The sequence below is a fragment of the Lissotriton helveticus genome, chromosome 11 (assembly GCF_964261635.1).
Source record: "Lissotriton helveticus chromosome 11, aLisHel1.1, whole genome shotgun sequence".
In the NCBI taxonomy this organism is placed as follows: domain Eukaryota; kingdom Metazoa; phylum Chordata; class Amphibia; order Caudata; family Salamandridae; genus Lissotriton; species Lissotriton helveticus.
In genome coordinates, this window is record NC_136072.1 from 482,726,586 (window position 1) to 482,740,543 (window position 13,958).

Sequence of the window (13,958 nt, forward strand, 5' to 3'; positions counted from 1 at the left end):
GGTTGGCGAACTTTGCTCGCAACGCATTTCGCCACCTTAGGATCGGGGATCCACTCCGATGACCTAGGATGGTAAATCCTGGTTGGGTCAAACATGTCCGAGTATTTATCGTCACCTTCCTGGGATTCTGAGGAATGAGACGCCGGGCGCCAAGGACGACCCGAGTAATCATCCTCATCCCCCGAGGAGGCGTCGTCATCAGAAACACCCTCTCCCTCCACGGGGAAACCATCCTCATGGTCCGTGTCCGGGGCGACCTCGTCGCCATCCTCTCCGGGGTAAAATCCCTCCCGGCAGGGTATATTCTTTAACGTCCGCGCACTCTTACGGAAAGAGTCTCTGAGACGATCAAACTCTTCCAGGTGCCCCGCGTGACGTTTAGCAGAGACTTTGCCCCCACCCTGTCCTCCCTTGGGGCCACGGTTGACAGGCGCTGAGCCCCCGAACACCCCGGGGATACTCTGGGCGAGTGCGTCCACTCTCTCCCTCAGCGGCACCAGGGCAGAGTCCAGCGCCTGCGAAAGCGCGCGACCAACCGCAGGTGGCAAGGGTTGGGAGACACCATGCTCTTCCATCTCCTGATTGGAGGTATTTAATTGGTCACTAGACTACATAATGGAGGGTGTGAGCACCTAACACTTTCACACCTCTTAATTTAATTGAGGTAGCCCCCTCGACGGTGCTCAGAACGTGGTCAGTCTTGAAAAACCCCCAAAACGGGTGCGGTACCACTAATTGGCCACAAGGTGGCGCTGCGCCGAAGCGCGTACAAAGCACCGAAGCCGAAGCCGGTGTCTGGCGAGGGTTGGTGAGGCGGAGAGGACTCCTGCCTCAGCGCGCCCGTGAACCAAGCGAAAGTCCGCGAGCGCAGCCGTTCACCCGAGGGGGGCGCCCCACAGAGTCAGAGAAGCGCTGAAGCGCGCTTCACACGCTCCGCGCATAAGCGGCAGAGACGGAGCAAGCAGCGCCTGTCAGTCGTCACTCTGCCACAAAACGCTGACAGGCAGCAATAACAATTTTAGCGCAATAAGGCAACCACAGAAGCAAAATACTTTGCACAGAATAAACTCAATCAAAAAACAGCACAATACCTCAGAAAAGATATGAAATGACTTATCTGACGAGCAGAGAAGAAAGAGGAAGAGGAAGGGACGTCAGGACCGATTATACAGTGGACAGCCCCGTGATTGGATGGCAGTGGTTATGGACACTGTGGCCCATGTGCTCATGGGAGTTGAAGTTTCTGTAAAGTTTTCTTATTGGTCCACTTTAAATTTGCTATTTTAATAAAGAGAAGAAAGGACTGCACAATCCTCGCCTCCGTCCTGACATAGAATTGATATTTGACTCTTATTTTGTTGCAATTGGTGCAGACAAATTTTACGCTCTTAGAAAACAAGCTATTCTCTTCACAATTTGGGAATAGAAGGACGCAATATTTATGAGAGCATTGATGTTATTTCAGTTGGTGAAGGTAGTGGTGAATCTTCTGATGTTTTTCACATGTCCATGAAAATGTTGGAAAAATATTTTGGACCTCGCATCAATGTGGTTTTAGAAAGACATAAATTCTTCATGAGAGCCCAAGAACTTAATGAGAAAGTTGGTAATTACATTGCTTCCTTGAAAACACTTGCACGCACTTGTGAATTCGGAGATCTCACTGACTCATTGATACGAGACCAACTGGTCAGATGCACAAATAGTTCTAAAGTGCAAGAGAAACTTTTATCAAAAAATCCATCTCTCAAGGAAGCCGTAGCCATTGTTGAGGGCATGGAACATCTCTGGTTAGGTCAAGGAAATGAAAGCTCATAAAAATGTTGCAGATGAAGTCCCTACACCCAGCAGCATTCATGGACTTATTCCAAAGAGCGAACTTCCTGGCCACACTCAAGAAACTGTTGACAACGTTTTCAAAGTTCTTCGTGGACCAAAGCCCAGAACTTCCACAGACTTTTCGAGAATGAAGTGCTACAGATGTGGTAGTAGTAATCATTCTTTTAATTATCCACAGTGCTTTGCAAGAAATACCACGTGTCACAAATATGGCATTAAGGGCCATTACGCCAGAGTATGCAAATCTGGAGGTAAAGTGCACAAATTGGACAATGGGCATGAAAACACAGAAACAATTGTTCCTTCCAGGACAACGATGTTGAGTGTACGAGGAGACGGCTTAGGGGATGCTGATCTCATCAGCATGCCTGAATGCGATGTTGTGATTGGAGATAAGTTATTTGTCGTTCTAACTGACTCTGGTTCTCCTTTTACGATGCTTGGAAATTAACTTTGGGACAAGACTTTTCCTGAAGTGGAACTTTTTGCTCCGGACATGAACCCAGTCAGATATGGTGGCTCACGTATCGACCTCATTGGTTATGCCATCATGAAAATCCACTTCAAAGGAAGACACACCACTGGGAAGGTTTATGTCGCCAAACATGGTGATAACCTACTGGGTTGGAGACACCAGAGGGACTTGAGGATAATTCTTAATCCCAATCCTCGCTTTCCTTCTGAACAAGTCTTGTTAGTGGATCAAAATATGACTTCTGATAAGTTTTTTGATGAATTTCCTCAAGTTTTCAAAGACAGTTTAGGTCCTCTCAAAGATTTTCAACACTGTATTGTTCTTAAACAAAATGCTGTACCTGTGGTGCACAAGGTTAGGAAAGTTCCTAACATGATGTTAGAACTATTAAGATGTGAACTTTAAAGGCTTGTTATGCAAGGTGATATCGAGGAAATTGAATCCTTTGAATGGTTGGCCCCAGTGGTTTTAGCACCCAAGGATGGAGGGAAGAGTATTAGGATGTGTGTTGACTTGAGAAGCCTCAACAATTGGATATGGGTGGATCGTCAACCACTTCCTAATATCTCTGAATCAATCAATATGCTTGGTGGTGCAAGGGTCTTTAGTGTATTGGACTTATCCTCAGCGTACCTCCAAGTTCCCCTCCATCCAGAGTCCAGACACCTAACGTCTTTCGTAACGCCACTGGGGGCTTTCCGCTTCATCAGGATGCCATTTGGATTGGCCTCTGCGGCTGCCTGTTTCCAACGCATTATGATGATGGTTCTAAAAGATGTTCATAACATTTTGTTCTTTCAGGACGATATTTTAGTTTATGGAAAAGATGATTCTGAGCATGACACTGTTTTAAGACACACTTTACAAAGACTGGCTGAAAAAGGTTTAACAGTAAATCGAGCAAAGCGTAGAATCAGTGTGTCTTCAGTCACATATTTAGGTAATGTTATATCTGGGGAGGGCATCCAACCAAAATTTGATCTAGCAAAGAGTATGGTTGATGCTCCTGCCCCAGTAGACAAAGAGCAAGTAAGGTCTTTTCTAGGTCTCGCTGAGTTTTACTCAAAATTCATTCAAGGTTTTGCCTCAATTGTTGAACCCATCAGAATTCTTCTTAGAAAGGAAACACACTTTGATTGGTCACCTGAATATGCATCAGCTTTTAGTTCCATTAAGTCTGCTATTAGTAAAATGCCTACCCTAGGCCGTTTTGATTCCAAGAAGAAGACTTTCTTAAGCACAGATGCCAGTCTGTGTGGCCTTGGAGCTGTACTCTTGCAGGTAGATTGTGGTGAGGATTTAGTTGTTGCATTTGCCTCAAGATCTTTGAAGCAGCCTGAACAACAATACTCATGTATTGAGAGGGAGGCTTTGGCCATTGTGTGGGCCATAAAGCATTTTAAATTTATTTTATCTTTGGGGAATTCCTTTCCTAGTAAGGTCTGATCATTGCCCTTTGGTACAAGTATTCTCTTGCACAGAATGTGAAAGGCTTACTCCAAGACTTAAACGTTGGAGTGAGGGTTTAGAAGAATACAATTTTTGAGAGGAGTATCTTCCTGGTGCTGCCAACAAAGCAGCAGATTGCCTGTCTAGACTACCAATTGAATGTTCTGAGACTGCAGTTGACCTTGACACTGTTAATGTCAATTGGGTCATTGAGTCTGCTGTTCAAGAGAGTGAGTGGGAAAGCTGCAAGTTAGCTGATCCCTTACTTCCTTCTGTGACGCCTTTTGTAATTGAAGGTTGGCCAGACAATAGCAAACTAGAGTCTGATTAACTTCCTTTTTGGACTATCAGAAATGAACTCACTCTTTGCCAGGGCCAACTCATGCATGGAGAAAGAGTGATTCCACCTGAAGGTCTTAAGGCAAAACTAATACACCTGGCTCATGAGGGACATCTGGGAAGGAGTCTCACAAAGTCCAGACTCTGGGAAAGGTTTTGGTGGCCAAAGATGGTTAGTCAGGTTGAAAAGGTGGTTAGTGGGTGTTATGAGTGTGCTTCTTGTGACAAGTCCTGTGTTGTTAACAGGCCCCTACTGTCTCCTGTTGAGGTGCCACGTGAACCTTGGATCAAGTTGGGGTTAGATGTAATGGGTCCCTTTGAGTTGTTAAACCCAGCAGACAGATTTTTGATTCTCTTGGTCATTTACTCGTCCAAATGGGTCACCACCAGATGTGTGAGTTTGGTTAGCACATAAGTGGTTATTGACTATCTTAAGGATGAATTTGCTGCTGAAGGTATTCCCAAATTCTTAATCATGGACAATGGGGTACAATTTGTTTCTCAAGAAATGCATGAATATTTAAATGACTATGGCATTGTACACCAGAGAACAGCTCTTTATGCTCCTCAGGAAAATGGCTTGGCGGAGCGCATGAACCGAGTAGTCAAAGCATGTGTACAAAGGGCGGTTGAGCTGAGAGTTCCTGTTAAGGGGGTTTTAAGGGACACCTGGTGGGCTCACCGCACAGAGTCAATTGTGTATTTTGCAAAAATCACCTTTTTAAGTGCTTAGAGGAAGAGTGGCATTATTCAAACTCAATCCTGGATGGTTACCTCTCATTGAAGGTGCTGTTTTGAACGAGGAAGAGGTGAGCGACAAAATTAAGTCTTATCAGAGTATGTACAAACAGAGGTTTGATGTTATGAAATCAACCAAGGTTACATCATGGAAAGTCGGTGAGTGGGTGCTGATTAAAAGACCACAATGGCACAAGAAGGGTGTCAGTGAATATATGGGACATTTTGTCATCACTGCTGTGTACAGAAATCTGGTTACTGTGCATGATGGTGGAAAATGGAGCATGTCTCGGTTGGTGATGTTTCACTGTGATAAGTCTATGTTTCCTTCTTGCCCAGATATCTCACCAGCTTCAAATTTGCTCACAAGTTCTGGTTCCTCAACCCATTCTTCCTGACCTCGCCGTTTTCCAAAAAGTTATGATGATTATGAGATGTTCTGAATTGTGTTGGTTTTCTTTACTTGAGTTTGATCAATTTCATTCTTATCGTAAATGTTATATTGATTCAAAATGTTTTATTGGTTCAATTCTTGTTCACATGGTATGTTTTGAGTTTTGATGTTTTTAGTTATAAGTTGTTCTTTTATTTCTATTCCTCCTTCTCCTTCTTGTCTTTCTTTTCTTGTTTGATTTCTCTGTAAAGGAGATGTGTTAGAATCTTTCAAGAATTGTGCATGCGCTTGTTTGGTTCCATCTCCATGGTAGCATCTGTCTGCGACAGTTATTACCAGGAGTTGACCAGGCTGGCAGTAGGAGTTGGTGGCTCTAACTAGAAGCAATAAAGAAGCATTAAACTTACCTGGATGATGCTTCTTAACACTGCCCCTCCCGGGTCTCGTGTAAAGAACGTACCGCAGACGTCCACTGCAGCTTCAGAGCCGGTTAAGGGGGCATGCTCAGAGACTCCAGTAGTTCTAATCCTTCTGCTGTAAGACTGATTTAGGGGCAAGACTGCCCTGAGGTCATTTGCAACCATATGGCACTTCAGCGATGGAACACCTTTACCCCTTAATAAAGAGTCAGAGTGGAACTCCTGAGATTTGGACTACTAGTACGGCTTAAATTGAATGTTGCCTAAAGTGAATAGGGAAAAAACACACCTGCCGGAGCGAATGGCGTGGGACTCAGGAACGAGCGTATAAAATATTAGAGCCCTGACCTCAGAGTACTGTGTGTATTGTTTGTGAAAGCTTTATGTTTCTTTGTGATGGTATATAAATACTCCTTTTTTCATAAAATCAAGTGTTTGACTAGATAGTCACAGTAGCAGCTGGTGGTGGGGGTGCTGCAGGGCCGTGACGTGGGGAGAGGGAGAGGCAGGGTGGGGGGTAGTAAACTACGGAGTATGGCAACATACAGGTAAGTAAACATATAAATAAATAAAAAAAATTGTTGCGTGCACTGCATCACATTTGACGATGTAGCGAGCGCAACATTTGTTTTAAAATGTATTTATATGTTTAATTACCTGTATTTGCCCGTATTCTGTAGTTTACTACCCCACACCCTGCCCCTCCCCGCCGCACGTCATCAGCCGGCAGCACTCCCAACACTGACCGCAACTGGACAGTCATTTCTTACTGTTACTGAATGTATTTTGAGTGGCAAACCTGTGTTGCTCAGGATCTCTAGTAGGTTAGCCACCGGGACAAAAGGGATAATAGGCCTCAATCCCCACGGTTGGGCCCAGGAACTCCAGCTTGACCCCTGGCCCTCTAAACATTTCTGACAATTGGTAAAATACAATGCAATCCAATCTGAAGTGAATGAAAGCAACCCCTGACACGTGTTTTGCTATTATTAGAGCTCATCAGAGAAGTGTCTATTTGTCCAGACACAAGCGAGCAAACATATATTTGTGGCGAGCAGCAGTGGAGTGTCAGTTGTGTTGTAGAGTGTTCCATTTTATGGAACTGCCCTCCACATAAATCTTGGAAACTACCCAGCATTCCATGCTCTTGTTTGCTTTAGTTATGTTGCTCTCTAAGCCTGAAAGAGCAATATATATATATTATAAGGTTACCCAGTAGGGTTTGCTACTGGGTGGTTATAGTTAGGACCATGTTTCCATAGGAAAAGCATTTGTTGTTTTCCTTATAACTTTGATGCTGTTTGACAAATCTTCACAAAACTTTCTAAAAACAGTCTCATCCTCCTCTGCTCCTTCCTGAAAGTTACAAGGTGATCCTTCAAGCAGTGGCCAAGAAAAAGAGGGGTCCCAAAATGGGTTTCCGCTTTTATTTTTCCACTGGAAAATTGAAGTTATACTACAAAACTCCTGAACACAATTACACCAAATTTGGCATAAAGCTAGATTTTGCTCCCAAAAATGTGCTTTTTGTGATTTGGTGTAAATCCGTTCAGTAGTTTTAGAGAAATTAAGGCTTACAAAATATACATATCTCATGCCATAGAGGTCCAATGTGCTGATGTCAACAACGATGTGATGGGAACCATCTTGGCATTCAGGACTCAATCCTGAGTCCTAGTAAATAGATATGAAAGGTCGATTAGAAAAGGGTAGGGATGCCCTGCCTCCTAGACCTGAATACTTTTTTCTTATTTTGCTGTGAATTTGTGAAAAAGCACCCTCAGGTGGACCAGGGCAGCAGGGGGCGCAAACCCTTCACAAAATTCACTGAGGGCCCCGTGGCTGATTTAAAACTTTTAGGGGGAGGGGTGCATGATCCTCCTCCCCCACCTAAGGAAGGCCCTGGGGACCCCGTTACCTGGGTCCAAAACATACTTATAGGTGAGGCGGCATGGGTCTCTCCTCCCTGAACCACCAAAGGCCAATGGGACCCATCCCCGCGGGTCCTGCTCAATCACTGTGTCCTTGGGAGCACTGTTTTCCTGCATGAGAGAGCCCGTGCAGGAAAAACTTGTCTTCTTTCCCCAGGCGGGAGCTGCAAAAATGATCCCTCCGGGTGGGAGCATACATTTGTTTCCCTGCCCACGCTCTCTTGTGGGCAGGGACACTGAGCTTTGCTCCCGCCCAGGGGAAGCAGAGAAAGAACCTGCTCCCGCCAGGCAGGAGCAATGCCAGTTCCCACTGCACCCTTGTGATCGGGTCTATGGCCGTAATTTGCAGGTTGAAAAATGTCAAAACAAAAACTCTAAGACATAATTATGTTTTTATTTTAAATTAAACTTTATTAATTTTTTATGATAATCACTTTTAGTAAAGATTGCACTGTATGAGTTGTTGAAATATACATTTCACTGTAATTATTGGCCATTGTTTACAAAGACACTGCATTGGTTTTATATATGTTTGTATCCTAATCCCTTCATAAAGCTAATAAGCCCACTTAGTATATTTTGGTGTTCTGAACCTATGACAAAGTCGGTAGGTCTGTCGTACTTAAAAATGGGAACCAGGCCCGGTGCTGAACCCCACACCCATGCTGCCAATGGCTGAAGTGCAGGGTGGGGATTAGACAGCAACAGGGGTTGGACACAGGGTCTGGCCTGTGGCCTACGCCATGCTGCGCAAAAGCCTGCAATACTGTAAAAAAAAAAAAAGGTGGACTCCCGTTCTTTTGGAATATAAGTCCCCTGGGGTGGCCCAGGGCCCAGAGGATTGGCGAAGGCCTTTTTCTGGGTGAGGGGGCATTTATCCCCTTCCCTCCCAAGCCATGTAAAAGCTCCAGGGATACCACCCCCTGATTCTGCTCTCACTTTAATGCAGAGGGGGTGGGTGGCCCCCTTCCAAGCCATTCTAGGGCCTTGGGGACCCCATTCCCCAAGCTGCATCAATGCAAATGGTTGTTAACTTTTCCAAGAGGCAATGTCTTGGGACCAGTATGGAGGCTAAAGTGAAGTCTAGAAAGGCCACGAAAAGAGGGCTTTTCTTTGCTGTGCTAAATTTGTGAATGATATGTTAAAAATGTGAATATCTGATTATTAGATGAGAGTCCTTTTCTAAACCTGCATTGGGTAGGAGAAAGGATGTTCGCATTGATGACCCAATCATCCAAGGCCCTGAAGATCAGTTCCATGAAGATCTAACAAATAATGTCTATTGAATTGATTGGTTTATATGACTTCAGATTGCTTTTTGGCCTTGCCTATATATTGGTTCTAGAATACTGTTAAGCCCTGAGAACGAACACCGAGTTACAGTGGAAATCTCCATAAACATTGTTGTAAGTATGTCTGCCCAATTTTTAAAAAGCCCTTGAGTCCTTTTTCACGGCTGCTTTTCCAGTTCTTGCAATTCACATTCTTGGCGTCTACCCTCTTTTTCTTACTTAAAGCCTTATTCCTAGCTAGTTCTTGCCATCTTAATTTGGTTTCTTGTTAAGTCACTGTGAACTAGTGATTGTAGTTCCATTATTTTGTTCTTAGATTCCTCATTAAAACATCTATGCCTGGAACTATTTTTAGTTATAGACTGCTTATTAAAAGTATTGTAGACTCTCTGTGGCCTGTATTTGGAGCATGTTCCTATCACAGGCATGTCTCCAGTGTTTCTAGACTTTTGCCTGGGCCACTGCTGAGACTTTGTCGGGTTCAACCATGATAGAGAGAAAATATGTGCCTGCTTGTTATTAGTTACAACGATTTCATTGGAATATTCCTCTTTGCCTCCCTGTTGTGTAAGTGCGAGCAGAGACTGGCCAAGCCTTTTAAATGTTGGCTTATAGTTCCACACCTTTCACATGATGAACAACTTGTGTGCTATTTGTATAGTATATATAGCCTGTTAGCACCTGGGTATTTTTGCTTGTTTCTGGTCGCTCTTCCTGGGTTTTGCTGTCTTTGGGCACTGACTGTTTTTACCACTTTGACTCTGTACCATCTGGTCTGCTTTCAGTCGTCTTACATTTTCATCTGTCAATATTCTTCTTCACCACCTATCTTTGGGTGAGAAGAGAAGGAGGCATGACTCCTTCTGAAGTCATTATTTACAAGGGATTAATTCATATTGAGAGTGAACCCAAGTTGTTTTTACAAATAAGCTTGGTGGGAATTCCCAATTCATTTGGCAGTTGAGGAAAGAGGATTGTGATGAGAATGCATCTGGGACCCAAAAGAATGACATCCATTTTGTCTGCATTGAATTTCAGCTCCCTTAAAGTCACACAGTACCCTTGCATATACTTGACATGACGCCATGAAATTTAACTTCTGCCCATTGACCCGAATGGTATAATTGCATTTTATCAGTGTAGGAATTTAAGATGTATATGTCTGATAAATTGTAGTGATGCTCATCCATCTTCTTGATGAAGACCTCAACATCTCTTTGATTGGCTGACAGGGCTCCTTGTGCGTCCGAAGATGATTAAGTAGTTCGATTCAGGCATGAAACGTCCTGTCACAAGTCGGGCAGACATGATGACACTGGCGGTGATGTGCGGGCAGCTCTGGAATCGCCCAGCTCATGCCTTCTTTGAGCCTCAGCAGTACACTTCACCTCGGAGATTTGGCAGCCTTTGTGATTGAGGCTGCGCCATTCTGGATGGTTAAGTGTGAGGGTTTTCCAGGTGGCAGTGTTGATCTTGAGGGACGTCAGGTAGGCCTTCAGCGTGTCCTTTTTCTTTTTCTTTTCAGACTGGCTAACTTGGAAACTTTATGCAGATTACTCCCAACACAGATTTTCTGTACAATTTCAGAGAACACAGGGGCATATTACCAAGAATAAGCGATAATTATCGCTAAGCTTGGTTAGAGGCAATAATGTTATCGCCGTGCTTCACCTATTTTTATCGCTTAGAAACCTTGCAATTATCAAGGTTTATCTCCTAAGCGATAAAAATCGGCCGAAATGCATGAATATCGCTGTAAAGTCAGCGATATTCATGCATCACCGAGTCAATGCTCTTAGCCATGTTATCCACCTACCATTGGATAACATGGCTAAGAACTGCTCTGGGCAGGCAATAGCTTTTGGAGATAATCGCGCTTAGCGCGATTATTTCCAAAAGTAGGTAATAGGTGATAGCGATGTTAGCGACTGTTTCCAGTCGCTAACATCTTGGCACGCCCGCTTTGCATGTCATTAGCGATAAATATCGCTGACATGCAAAGTGGACCCCAAGATGATCGCTATCTCCTACTAGCTGTCGCTAACTGGTGTTAGCGACAGCTAGGTAATAGGGCGATAAAATTATCGCCGCTTTAGCGGGAAAAATTCCAGCTAAAGCGGCGATAAGGCTCTTGGTAATATGCCCCTCAGTGATTGTGAACAATAAGCCCATCACGTTTACATTTACATTGAAGAGTCCTGGGGCATTTTCTTAGTCAGTGCAGTGAGCCCTAAACTCGAGCTATTCAGATTAGACTGTTCAGGTAACTTGCAGCGGGTTATTCTGAAATTCAGCAACTTCAGCGCTCTCCTTCCTCTCACCTAGAACACGACATTTCACCAGAAGGCTTGAATAACTCCAAAAACGAAATATTAAAGCCAGCTTTAAAAAATGCAGCCTATTTTTGTTGTTCCCATATTGTCTTTTATTATTTGCATTTTGTGCTGTATGCATTTAAAGTACAAACAACATAAAGTCAAACAATGCCACATATGAAAGACAAAGGGGCACAAGTCATTTTGCTGCGATGCCATACACCAATTCGAAAGAGCAGGAATGCACCGTATTTTCAGCTTACCGTGCATTCCTGTCCTTTCAGCCAGTGCCAGCCACAATTAGCCGCTGTGTTCCAATGCAGGCACCCTTGCACCATGGTGCAAAAAGGAGTGTCTGTGTTGTTGGCATGATTGTTTTTGTGTACGAAGGGACACCTTCCTACACAAAAGGAATTTTAGAGGCATTTCCCTCTTTCTATGTGTGCTTCAGAAAACATTTCTCCTCTTTATGCTGCCTTAGGGAGACGCAAGGTTTTGGCGCTGCCCCAGATTTACGAGATATACCAGATGCAAGAAATCGGCAACAGGTGTCCCGCACCTTAAACAGTTAGCATACTCTCTCAAACAAATTTGTATAGCTAAGCAGGTGTATAATACATTTGATGGAGGTATTTGAAGTGAATTACATGTACATTACAGTTAGGTGTACGCATATTGGCTTGTGCACAACAGAATGCCTATTCAGTCAGCTCCATCAGTTGATTCAACAGTACATTCCATTTCTTCAGCCCCGGATCATGGGCTGGAGGTTTATCTTTTGTACCAAGACATATAACTTGGTAATGAGTCCCTTACACCTGGTGCTAGTCAGTAAGGCATGCAGTGTGTGGAAAGTGGGTGGTTCCCCAGGAATTGAGGATATAATTCAAGTATTGGACGCAGAGATAGAAGTATAAGAAAGTCATCAATAGGGTGTGACTGTATGTGAGAGATGCCATCTAGAGTGATTAATGTCCCCACAGAGTATATGTCTCCCAAGGTTTTCAAATCTGCCTTGGCAAGGATCATCAATGTTCCTGTGTAACGGATAAAGCTGTGTAAAATACCAAAGGAAGTGCTGGTGAGTATAGAGATTCCTTGTGGGCGCACGCCCCAAGTATGTGCCATGCTCTTGTTGTACAATGAATTGTGTTGAACTCAGTCCAAGCAATATGAGTTTGTCTGTGTGGCAGAATAGCATTCAATGGGAGCAAGCTGGTCTCATGATGATCAATCACTAAATGTGGGATGTAATCATGGTGGAGGTACCGGTAGTGTGTGAAATGAGCTTGCACACACAAGTAATAAAGTTCAAAGTCTGGGGCACAGAAACCCCTCTGTATATATGGTAAACTGAGCATTTCCCACCAAATTCTGCGCTGTTTCCCCATCCATGCTAGTGATATTAAATGTATTTTGTGGCAGTACAATAGGGATGTTGATAAAAGTTAGAGAATTTTAGTCAATATTATCATTTTCATGACAGTCACCCTGTCTGCCATAGACAATGGTAGCCTAGACAATCTGTGCACCTGATCCTCAAGCTGTGACATGCCCCTGCAATAGTTATTTTGAAGCACCAGATCCGTATCTTTATGGATCAAGATCCCAAAATATTTCATAGGGTATGTATTCCACAGTAAGGAGAGTTCCAATTTGTATGGTCGAGTGTTTGGAGTCAAAGGGAAAATAGTGGATTTGGACCAACTAATACTCAGGCCTGAATAGTGAACAAACAGTATGTATTCACGTAGTACGGGCACCAAGTGGGTGATGGGGACTTTTACATATAACACACTATCATCCTCACATAGTGAGATGCCCAGCAGCCACAGTGTGAACTGTAGTGCCGAGGCCGCATGTCTTTGGTGGAGGACACACACCAGAGATCGCAAATTGTAACTGGGATAGGGGACATCCCTGCCTAGTGCCTCTATAGATGCACAGCTCAGCAAATGCAGTCCAGTTGATACATATCCGAGCAACCGGGTCAGTGTATAGAAATTTAATCAACCGCAAAAGCTCGTTGGGATCCCCAAGAGACTCAAACATTTATTCACATTCAATGGAATCGAAGTCCTTCGCGGCGTCTCGGAGATCCACCGCTGCCTCAAGGGTGGGGTTCAATTGATGCAGTAATGCAAAGATCGTGCACAAATTATGCTTTGTGGCGTGGGTCGGAACAAATACAGATTGATTTGTCAGCACTAAGCTGGAGAGGAGTGGATGCAGTCGAATTGCTAATATTTTAGCCAGGATTTTTTAAATCTGTGTGAGTTAGAGAAAGTGGTTGGTAGGACTCACAGAACTCTGGCGCCTTGTCAGGTTTTATCAGTGTAGTAATCAGTGCCTCCCTGAGCGAGGGCGGTAATGTACGCTTATTGTATGCTTCCTCATATAGCGCGTGGAGATGTGGTGAGGCAAATTCTTTGTAAAATTCTCTTGTTATGCCATCCAGGCCAGGTGCTTTACAATTAGGCAGTGTAGTTATGATTTCCTTTATGTTTTCCACTGTAATGGGTTGAGCTAGCTATCCCCATTGACCAGCCACACCAAAGCAATATCATCTACACCAAAGCAATATCATCTAGATAGTCTGCTATGGCACCTGCTGTAGCAGAGCTGCGCATGACAAAGAGGTGCGTATAAAATAGAGTGATATATCATAGTGATCAGTACCATCGCGGGATGTAGTCTTAACAATACAAGAATGGGTCAAGATGTCTTCAACTTAGCAGCCATGCAGCGCCCCGGGTGCCCCGCCTCC